This window comes from Camellia sinensis, chromosome 10 (genome assembly GCF_055761805.1).
Source record: "Camellia sinensis isolate YWXY chromosome 10, ASM5576180v1, whole genome shotgun sequence".
Lineage (NCBI taxonomy): Eukaryota > Viridiplantae > Streptophyta > Magnoliopsida > Ericales > Theaceae > Camellia > Camellia sinensis.
In genome coordinates this window covers 159642197-159649816 of record NC_138970.1, presented here as the reverse complement: position 1 = coordinate 159649816, position 7620 = coordinate 159642197, and the positions used below count along the sequence as shown (strand labels likewise).

At 32.5% G+C, this 7620-nt stretch overlaps 1 long non-coding RNA gene across 2 annotated transcripts; it reads right to left on the bottom strand.

The window, feature by feature from the left end:
* Positions 1 to 1516: 1516 nt before the first annotated feature.
* Positions 1517 to 5656, bottom strand: LOC114303391 (uncharacterized). Of its 2 annotated transcripts, XR_014343418.1 has the most exons (4): positions 5446 to 5652; positions 5303 to 5336; positions 4399 to 4480; positions 2063 to 2645 (listed from the first exon to the last, which is right to left on the bottom strand). It is a non-coding gene; the product is annotated as an uncharacterized LOC114303391 (long non-coding RNA). The 2 variants fall into 2 exon arrangements; XR_014343419.1 differs by lacking the exon at positions 5303 to 5336 and having other exon boundaries at positions 1517 to 2645; positions 5446 to 5656.
* Between the last annotated feature and the right edge of the window lie 1964 nt (positions 5657 to 7620).

Genomic DNA, 7620 nt, shown 5'->3' with positions numbered 1-7620 from the left:
AGTTTCCTGCATTTGCCACTAGCTTATCGCATTCAACCAAATGAGATTTGAAAAAAGCCTACCCAATTGTACCATGTTCTAGGTGAATTTTTGTACAATGTTGTGAACCATCATCATACATATCCCCTAACATCATATTTGTGGGAACCTACACTACCATGGAAACAGGAAAAGGAAGATTTCCAATTGTCAAGTCCAGAGAAAACTTTTGCTGTTACTTTAGTTCAAGTTTGCTTTACAAAGTAAGCTTAGATACGAGAAAAGATTACTTGTACTAAACGCAAGAACTTTGAGGGAAACTTCATCAATAACACAGGCATGTGGTTAATAACATGGGTAGGGTTTAAGTAAAAGATTTTTATTATTAATTTATTTTTAAACTATGTTACTTTAATAAAGTGCTTGTTAGTTTTTTAAAGGCAAATTGCACACACTACCATTGTCCATATGACAAACTCAAATGACAAGTTAAACTTTGTTTTCTGTATAGCATTACTCTCAGTGTAGGTGGCTTCACAATGCATTTTAGAGGCATTATACTATGTTCTATTCTATCTAATACATATCTATATTCCTTTGCCATAAATATGATGCCAGAGAGACTTATTTAATTATTTATATTCCATTATTACTCAAGTTGTAAAGTAAGAAGAGTTGTACATAGTTAACCAAACCAAAAGCATAGAATTTACAGAACAATATCAAAGAATATTAACAAAACTGAAATGATAAGAGCCTTGACAAGAATCAACCAAAGAATCAAGTACCCCAAAACCCCCAAATATAACTCATTTGAGAATATATAAGAATTGAAACCTCAAATAAAATCAATGCTATAAAAATTAAAAAACTACTTGACAAAACTAGAGTCCTATAAGTATGTATGTGTGTATCAATACATATAAACAAAGATAAGGTGAAGAAGAAGAAGAAGAAGAAGAAGAAGAAGAAGGTAACCTCTGTCCTGATAGTGCGCCGATTGAGAAAGGGTAGAACACTTGGGGCAAATCAAAATCAAAATCAAAATCAAAATCGTCATAAACAGATGAGCTCAAAGTCGAAGTCACAAATCAGGGCATATAGATATAGATATATACATAGATATAAATCAGGGCATGAAATCAAAGTCAAAAATCTCAACAAATTAGGGCATATAGATATAGAGATATACATACATATATATATATATATATATACTAGTGTATACCCGTGCCTAAAGGCACGGTGCAAATAATGATGAGATCAAAATGTAATTAAATATAAAATTATTGAGTTAAAAGGTAATTTATCCCATTTGTTACTAAAAATTTGAAGTCAAAATATGAATGAAGGTCTGGTTAGTTTTGAAAAGATTTTTTATTAAAAAAGTTTGAAAATATTTTTGATTGTATATTTTGAAAATAAATATTTCCCAATTAACTATTTAGAGTGCGGCAAGTAACACAATCATAAACATTTCATTTTTATTAAAAAAAAATTATGACTCTAAAGTATAAACTTCATATCAATGCTAACATTAAAAATAAAAGCACCCTTGCTATGCAAGTTAATAAAAAATTGTAAAGACAAAACAAAACATACAAACCAAGGTATTGTACATTTGTTAACACTCTATAATTCAAAAAAAATTACACCAAACAATGCACACCAGCCAGTATTTTGCAATTCAAAAAAAAAATAATCCAAGTACCTACTAATCTGTGTATTTTTTCCCAATGCAAGAGTCTAGGCTACTCCTACACTCTTCTAACTCATTAAGAGTATTGTTCAATGGAAACCCAAAAAAGGAATGTGAGACATGTATTTCATAGAAAAGAAAAGTTACATGACTGACCAAATATTTAAAAAAAATGTTATAATTTTACCTTATTTATTTTTATGCCTACACATCATGACTAAACAATGGATAAGAATTTTTTAAGATTGTAAACCGACAAATAATTAAATTCAAATTTATAAAATGAGTATAAAAAAAAATCAAAAAGACGGGAAAAAAAAAACGAAAGACTTATTTTTAATAAACCTTTTAGAAGATTTTTTTCAATTTTTTGTTTTGTTTGTTTTTATTTTTATTTTTTAGATCTAATAGATTGACTTGAAAAGTAAATTTTTTCTACGCATTTTTTTTATTTTAAAAATAATAAAAGGAAAAACTCTATTTTTTTTTTTGCTAGTCCCAAACTCACCAAGAATGGATCTACATTTTGCCTCACACCTTTTGAATAACTACATTTAGAGAGTTCTAAAAGCTAGGCAAACTAATTTCATGAGTAGCAATTGTTGTTGGAGTACACATATTAGGTAAAGTTGTGAGATAAAATTTAAAAGTAAAATTATTTTATATATACTTTTGTTAAGTGAAATGCAGTGTTAGAGTTACTCTAAAAAGTAAAAAACTTTGTTGATTTACAAACCAAATCAGAACTAAACCACATCACATTCAAGCAATTTCTTCCAAAAAGAGAAACAGAGATGTAATGTGAGATGTATATAAAGCAAGTAAAAGGAAGTGAGGCAGTGCTTACCATCAAGATGTGGTTGAAGAGGAGGAAGAGCTGCGGAAGCATAGATGCTGTAGAGAGAGAAGATAAACAAAACAGAGCATAGAGAGAGAAACAGAGCCATTTGCTGATGCTGTAGTGTAGCTGTGTATTGAAATGAGGAAAGAGAAGAGAGTGAGCTATATCTATATATTAGTGGATGTCCATTCCTAATGTTAAGATCAAAACATAATTGTAATTTATACGTATCATGTTAAAATTTGTAAAATTTATGTCATTTTTTGATAAAGATACTAAAAAAAATATATATTGAAATTTTGTATAGTTTGTGTCATTTTTCCCACTTTCTAATTCTAGTGGTAATAGAAGGCTCCTCAAAAGGGCATAAAAATTCTATCAGTTAATTCTTTCACTTGTTAACTAAGACAATTTCTTGCCACGCAAGACAAATTCAAAAACCTTTTTTCCATATTAAGTGCCTATTTAAAAAACTTTGGTCTGAATTGGGCCTAGGCTTTTGTAAGCTATTTAAGTGCCTATTTTTGAATAGCTGAAACAAACATTGAGGGTTTATAGTGAAACCACATTCTTCTTCACTTATAAGGTACCGTTATGCATAATCATCCAATTAAAAGAATAAAGTAGGTTTAAACTGCTTCAAGCATAAAGTAAGTTTATGTCATCACTCATTACTCCAAGATGACTAACTAATAACATAGATAGTCTACTGAATTAATGTAGTTCCAAAACCAAATATTTGAAGAAAAATCAAAACGACCAATTGGCTTAAAACTAACTTTTGTTACTCTAGACCTCTTTACTGTTTTTTTTTTTTTTTTTACAAATTCTTTCTAGACCTCATTGAGCCAATCTCAGTATTGTTTAACTGGCAAAGCTGAAAGCATAATTTGTTTTATTTTTTATCAGAACTTACAATCCTCACTCTGAAAGTAAAATAAAAAATGAAAGGAAAAAAAAAAAGGAAATAATAAGCTTAGCTCCTGTAAAAAATAACAGACGGTTTTCACCCAATGAAACAAAAATATGTTGAGTTAAGAGTCACAGAAGTAAAGGGAAGAAGAAAAAAAAATTGACTCTAACCCATCCAATCAAAAATTTAATTTATTATAACCACATTTTTTTGTCACATCTATTTTAAAATGAATATACAATTGTGCCTATAGTGTCTAAGTTTTAAAATTAAAATTTTAATTGATTATAAGCACTGGTAGAGTTATAGGATGTAAAAAAAGTAATAGGCAAAGTTATTGTATTGAATCAATATAATCTGAATTTCTCTTCCACCCCCAAAATCACCTATCAAGAAGAAAAATTCCAATAAAAAGAAACTCAATAAATAAACTTCTAAAATTGTGAAGAAAAAAAAAGGCTCACTTGTTAAATGGGCCGTTGTGCCATTGCTCTCCATTTCTTGAAACATTCACTAATAGACCCACACAACACTTCCATTCATTATCTAACTTGAAATTTTCAAGCCTAATCAAAACAAACTAAAACATCTTGTTTTTGAAAAACAATAAAATCAAACATAAAGGCATTCTATACAATGCTAATTTTTAAAATTACAATAAAAATTATCACAATGATTATCATCAAAATAGTATGAAATTCAAAAATTAAAATAGAAGACCCATATTATTAGCATAAAAAAATCAAGTATTCGCTTTTCTTGGTTCTTGTTTCTCTACCGTCTCTGAACAAAAAACATAAACTGCATCTAGCTAATAATCCAGAAGATAGCCAACATATAAAATGAAGCCTAGCTAGTAAAAATTTAAGATTCTTAATTTTCACAACATATAAAATGAAGCCAAGTTAAACAATAGAATAGGAACAAATTATTGACAAATCCATCAATGGAAGGCAGACCAATTACCTAATCAACCATTGTAGCAAACAAAGCCATAACAACTTTTTATGAGCTTGTCAAACACACCTTCAAGCCAAGGCATATGTACCTGAAGCAAAAGGAAGAATATATTTTTGAACAAATATAACCCATTTTGGTAAAATCAAAATCAAATGGGTTAATATATTTGAACAAATAAACCCAAATATATTATCTCAAATATATTATCTGGAATTAATATATACAATGGGTTTATCAAATATAGAATGGAATCAAAATGGGTTTATCAAAATGGGTTTGAACAAAATGGAATTAATTCCATTCTATATATAAACCCATTTTGATAATATATAGAATGATAAACCCATTTTGATTTGTTCAAATATATTATCTGGAATTTGGGTTTCACGAATCTGAACTGGGTTAATTTTGAACAAATATAACCCATTTTGGGTTTGAACAAATATAACCCAGTTTGATTTGTTATCGAACATTTTGATTTTGATTTTGGAATTTGATAGTAAATGGGTTATTTGATTTTGGGTTTATTAACCCATTTTAGTGCCTACGAATTTGATATTAAAAATTTTGGAGAACCTCATGAGGAATGAACAAATATAGTCAAGATTTTGAAGAACCTCACCGATTTGCTATGTATGTTGCCGATCTGCTGGTATGTCGCCGATTTGCTGGTTTGTCGCTGATCTGCTAAACATTTGAACTAAACAGACACAAATTTAAAATCTCCATTGCCATGAAAAATTATTTCCATTTTCCCCAAAATATAATTACTTAAAAAATTACAATCCGCCAAACATGTTTTCGTTTCTTTTAGACCGAAATTCAATTAACTAACTGACGCATAGATAATTATACATAAGCAAAAGCATATAAACAAAGTGAGCCGAGAGAGAGAGAGAGAGATTAGAACCTTGAATCATATCCTTTGATTCGTTAATATTATTCTACACAAATAATCACACAAAAAATCAAAATTCAAGAAAAATACAAAAAGAGATGAAGATAAAAAGTAGGTATTCGGGATTAAATATGAATATAAAGAAGAATAAGAACCTCGGCATCGAGGGGGTTTTTGGTGTAGGAGGCTTCGGCGGCCTTGCGAGCGTGTTCGAAGAAGAGGATGCGATCCATTGTTGTCGTCGACGAATACAAAGGTTAGATTTGTCTCTCCCACAGACGCTGCACCGCCAAGGCCTTTCTTTTGTTGAAGAGAATACCAAGAATAGGGCTTTCTGCGAAGGAGAGTGAAATAGCTATCTGCTATTTGAAGAGAGAGAGAGAGAAGAAGAAGAAACCCCATTGTAAACTCACCGTAGGATTGAATCACCATTGTAAATCCACCATTGAAATATAATTTGTTTGTTGGACATTTTTTAGCTGTTGGATTGTTATATAGATATATATATACCCTCTTCAATATTGTTATAAAATTCATCATTAAATCTCATTATTTGAAATCCTCATCAATCCAAACCAACTCTTAGTTCAATTAAAATTTCTTACTTTCTTCAAAAATTTCCTTTCTAATTGAATGAAAATGTTGTTTCTTTTATTCTTGTGTTCTTCAAAAACCAATATTTCCAAAAGTTAACAATCTTTTTTTTTTTCTTCACAAAACCATGATTCATTCCAAACAAAGAGTGAAATTGAACTGTAGTGTATATATACCTCTTTCAAGAATTTAGCATAATTGCTAAGAAGCAGAGCACCTCCAGGGTATGCATCAATCATCTTCTGATAATACTCCTCCGTGACGTTATTCCCATGATTTGAATCCCAATACCCAGAACTCCCATCCCCATCACTACCGCCCGATCCTCCTCCTTCTCCTCCTCCTCCTCCTCCTCTTCCTCCTCTACTACCACCACCATCACCGGTCAAACTTCCACCTCCGCCGTATCCAACACCACCACCCACAACAACACCCCCCAATTTCCAATCCCTTACCCTAACAACATCACACTCATCATCAACCACAATCTCATCCACTCTAGAGCCCAAAAACAACACTCGATCCAACGAATCCGATCTCGAATCAAAACCCACCTCTCTCTCCTCCTCATCTTCCTCCACCGCAATCGCCGGCAATAACGGCCTTCGTTTGGAGACCGAAAGCTCTCTAAGATCGGTCTCCGACATCGTTCTGGTCATCTTCTTTCTCGATTTGTCGATCGGAGAAACTGAGACCATCGAGACAGATCGAGGTTTCGGGATTTGAAGAGAAATGTCCGTCTCTGGCGATGTTGATGACTCTTTCGAATGTGGAAGCCATTCGTTTAGATTCTTCCTTTAGAATAAGCCAATTTTTCTAATAGACTCTTCCTTTAGATTCTTCCTTTTGCAGTGGCTCCTTTCGTTCGTTGTTAATATTGAAGGGGGTTGGGTCTACAGCAAGGGAATGGGTTCTGATGGAGAGAGAGAGAGAGAGAAGGAGGGTTGTGTGTTCAAAATTTGAAAATTGAAACAGAGAGAGATTTTGAGTAGAGAGGAGCTGAGGTGAGAGACATTTTGAACCATTAGATCTTGATTGTAATTTATCTCAGCCCTTGGATTGAGTAAGACATTTTCAGCCCTTGGATTGAAGCAATCTAAAGGTCCAAATTTTGACACATATATATTTTCAGTCTTTGAATTCAAACTAACCCTTCCATTGTTATATAGATATAGAGTAAGGAAGAGAGAGAGAGAGAGAGAGAGAGAGAGAGAGAGCTGACCTCTACAGATAGATCTGTGAAGACGAAGAGAGACTCGTTCGTCGTCGGTCGTCATGTGTGACTCGATCATCGTCAGTCGTCATGAGAAACTGCACTCGTCGAGTCGTCGGGTTATAGAAGCCGCGCTCAACCTCGATCCTCACCAGGGTTGTAGAGCTACGCTCGTCGTCTCGCCGCTGATGGAGAGCTGCGTTCGTCGGGGAGCTTGTCGATAGAGAGGCACAACAGATAAGAGAAAGAAGAAATGAGAGAGGGAGAGTCTTCAAGTTTTTTGTGAAAATGAATTTGAAATTTGAAATGAATAAGAAAGAGAAAGAAAGGGGCGAGTTTGCTTCAGTTTTCCACAATGGCAGCCATGTCATTAGTGCTAATTTAGTGATGAAGTTTTAGAGGTCGGAAGCATTTTTGTTCCACAATCTCTAACAAAAAAATTTCTTCTCTGACACACACACGCCCGCGCGCGGACACACACACACACACACACACACACATATATATATATATATATGTATAT